The following is a 4,024-nucleotide window of genomic DNA, read 5'->3' on the forward strand; positions in this document are numbered from 1 at the left end:
GTACCTACACACCACAGTACCTACACACCACAGTAACTACACACCACAGTACCTACACACCACATTACCTACACACCACAGTACCTACACACCACATTACCTACACACCACAGTACCTACACACATTACCTACACACCACATTACCTACACACCACAGTACCTACACACCACAGTACCTACACACCACAGTACCTACACACCACAGTACCTACACACCACATTACCTACACACCACATTACCTACACACCACATTACCTACACACCACATTACCTACACACCACAGTACCTACACACCACATTACCTACACACCACAGTAACTACACACCACAGAACCTACACACCACATTACCTACACACCACAGTACCTACACACCACATTACCTACACACCACAGTAACTACACACCACAGAACCTACACACCACATTACCTACACACCACAGTACCTACACACCACAGTACCTACACACCACATTACCTACACACCACAGAACCTACACACCACAGTACCTACACACCACATTACCTACACACCACAGTACCTACACACCACAGTACCTACACACCACAGTACCTACACACGCTCCTGTGTCTCACAAGTGTCTCACTCACGTACGTCTACACGAGTCTTCGAGGTCATCTTTATTTACTCTGGAAGCTTGATTTACTAGAACGGTGTCCTGCAGAACTCGGTGCTGAGCCCAGAATAAATGTGCAGCATGTGGGGTTTTGCAGCACGTCGCCACATACGAACCCCATTGTGCTGAAATCCCTATGAAGCGATTTTCCGTTACTTTCGCGGTAGAACGATTTTTTCTGTTTGGATTCGGGGGAAATTTAATCTTTTCCACAAACGTGGGAACGTGAGAAATTCAGGATTACGAGGTTTTTCACCTCGGCGTGTTGACCTCTGACATTTTAGAATGAAACCCAGAGTTAATCACATGAACACAGTTACAGCATCAGTGTGATGAGTCTTGTGTCGATGGAAATTTAATAAGAATCTAAAAACACTACAAAACTGCATCCGAGTTCAGGATCAGATCAAAGTCACCAGCAGCGAGAGACCAAAAGCAGCAGGCATGAAGGAAGAAGCCGATATCAAATTACAGACCGGAGAAAACGGCATTAAGAGTTTCAGTGCTTCAGATCAGTGAATTGGCCAAGAAGAGAAACCCAAGCGAGCGACTGTTAGACTCTGGTCTGACCACCGCTGGACCTCAACTTTTAATAACTGCACAAACTGGAGTTTCCGTAAAATTATATGTTTCCGGAGTCTGAGCTTCGTTTGAGGAAAAAAAAAGATGTTTAATCAAACGGCACGAGGCAGAAAATAGAAACGGGAGATGGAAGGACCACAGTGGAGGTGAAAGATACGGAACATGACATGGAACAGATCGTGTGTGAATAAAGAGAAGGGAAAAGTGGCATTAGGACATGAATCACCCGCACCTTTGTGTGTGTGTGTGTGTGTGTGTGTGAGAGAGAGAGAGAGAGAGAGAGAGAGAGAGATAGAGATAGAGGCAGAGAGAGTGAGGCAGATAGAGAGTGAGAGAGAGAGAGAGAGAGAGAGAGAGAGAGAGAGATAGCAAGACAGAGATATAGAGACAGAGGCAGATAGAGAGTGAGAGAGTGTGAGAGAGTGAGGCAGATAGAGAGTGTGAGAGAGAGAGTGAGAGAGAAAGAGAGAGAGTGAGGCAGATAGAGAGTGAGAGTGTGAGAGAGTGAGGCAGATAGAGAGTGTGAGAGAGAGAGAGAGAGAGAGAGAGAGAGAGAGAGAGAGAGAGAGAGAGAGAGTGAGGCAGATAGAGAGTGAGAGAGTGTGAGAGAGAGAGTGAGAGAGAAAGAGAGAGAGAGTGAGGCAGATAGAGAGTGAGAGAGAGAGAGAGAGAGTGAGAGAGAGAGCAAGAGAGAGAGAGAGAGAGAGAGGTAGATAGAGTGTGAGAGAGTGTGTGAGAGAGAGTGTGTGAGAGAGTGTGTGAGAGAGAGTGTGTGAGTGTGTGTGTGAGAGAGAGAGAGAGAGAGAGAGAGAGAGAGTGAGAGTGTGTGTGAGAGAGTGTGTGAGAGAGAGTGTGTGAGTGTGTGTGTGTGTGTGTGTGTGAGAGAGAGAGAGAGAGAGAGAGAGAGAGAGAGAGATGGATGTGGTATCACTGGAATATAAACTCAATCTCAACAAGATAACAAACTCTTTATTTAAAGCTGGTTAAATTCCTCAGCTTTGTGTGTGTGTCATTTCTAACAGGTTTCAGTTAAACATTCGTTCTTTATCTTGTTGAAAGCTTTATTTAGCTTCTTACATCATTCTCTTGCCCTTTCTCTTAAAGGGTGCCAAAAGTTGTGACCACACTCAGACGGGATGACGTCATAAACGCAACCAAACACAGGTTCGTGAGTGTTCCAGGTCAGAAAGATAAAAAAGATAAGGCTGAAGACGGGACGCTGGGGAACGAGGAGCGGAGAGGTATGAAGGAAACGTCTGATGTGATGGTGGCGCTGTTCCACTGAGCGCAGAGAGGAAGAGAAAAAACCAGGACAGATTTTTTAAATAGGTTACATGGTTGTGACCCTGGGGAAAATGACCCTGTTTCCTTATATGGAAAACGTGTCCTAAATATCGCCAGAACATCAGCTGGGTGTGAGATCTGACACGCAGCTGCTCTACAAGCTCCTGAACACGTGACGTGAACAAACTCCGTACGCGCTCATAACACCGCCGGAATCTGGACTGTTACTTAGTCTTAAGTCATTTACACCCAATTACTGCTGTGATAGATTCATCCCAGGACTGAACACTTTAAAGTCATTAACACCTCAAATCTGACAGATCATGGGTCATGCTGAAGACCCATCGTTACTGAGATACACCTTAGGTTTGCTTCTTCTAATAAATAAACATATCGCTGGGGCACGGTGGCTTAGCGGTTAGCACGTTCGCCTCACACCTCCAGGGTTGGGGGTTCGATTCCCGCCTCCACCTTGTGTGTGGAGTTTGCATGTTCTCCCCGTGCCTCGGGGGTTTCCTCCGGGTACTCCGGTTTCCTCCCCCGGTCCAAAGACATGCATGGTAGGTTGATTGGCATCTCTGGAAAATTGCCCGTAGTGTGTGTGAGTGTGTGAGTGAATGAGAGTGTGTGTGTGCTCTGCGATGGGTTGGCACTCCGTCCAGGGTGTATCCTGCCTCGATGCCCGATGACGCCTGAGATAGGCACAGGCTCCCCGTGACCCGAGAAGTTCGGATAAGCGGTAGAAAATGAATGAATGAATGAATGAATGAATGAATGAATGAATGAATGAATATCGCCAGTTTTCTCTTGTTTAGTTCTCATCCTCGAAACTAGGGGCAGCCTCCGTTTTGTGAGTCAATCAAAAGACAGACTTCGAGTCAAAGTCCTGTGTAAAGGTTTTGTCCAGTTACACTGAACAATACAGACACGAACTGTCGAACACGGAGCACCGATCGTTAGTCTGGAGGTCGTTTTGTTGCCCAGTTTTTGCCCAAATTGGCACTTACAAGGCACCAGATATGAAGTATACAGTATACATTTGAAGACACGCCCCCGGGGACGGGGTATATACACTGTACGTCGCGTTTGATTGGTCGAGCATGAGACTAGTACAGGATGAGTCAACAAAGTGACAAACTCTAAAATATCAACAAAATACACAATTTTTCTAGAAGAGCTTCATTGTGGAGTGATATAACAGTCATGAATAAAGACAAAGAACACTCTATAAACTCTATAAACACAAGTTCTAAAGATCTCTAGAAATGATCAAAGATATAAAATTATAAATATAAATATAAATATGAAAAAAAATCTCTGTCACGGTTTAAAAAAGACATAAAAGGTTCAGTAAAAGGGAAAGAAAAGGAGAAACACTCACAAGATTTCTGTTGTTTGGTTCGAAACTCCAAGTTGTCTTCTCGTGCGCTTGTTGTGAACACCAACTCTCTCTCTCTCTCTCTCTCTCTCTCTCTCTCTCTCTCTCTGTCTCACTCACTCACACACACTCTGAGATC

The 4,024-nt window shown here is 45.2% G+C and overlaps 1 protein-coding gene across 6 annotated transcripts in view; it reads right to left on the reverse strand.

The window, feature by feature from the left end:
- The window catches only part of tanc1a (tetratricopeptide repeat, ankyrin repeat and coiled-coil containing 1a), a 69,019-nt gene extending 64,995 nt beyond the window's left edge, over positions 1-4,024 (reverse strand). For 5 of the 6 annotated variants that reach the window (XR_007140570.1, XM_047813629.1, XM_047813627.1 and 2 more), the window contains exon 1: positions 3,889-4,024. The gene's annotated coding sequence lies outside the window, so the exon portion shown is untranslated. The remainder of the gene's footprint in view (positions 1-3,888) is intronic. The other variant, XM_047813628.1, reaches the window with a different exon arrangement.

The sequence above is a fragment of the Tachysurus fulvidraco genome, chromosome 5 (genome assembly GCF_022655615.1).
Source record: "Tachysurus fulvidraco isolate hzauxx_2018 chromosome 5, HZAU_PFXX_2.0, whole genome shotgun sequence".
NCBI classification, from domain to species: domain Eukaryota; kingdom Metazoa; phylum Chordata; class Actinopteri; order Siluriformes; family Bagridae; genus Tachysurus; species Tachysurus fulvidraco.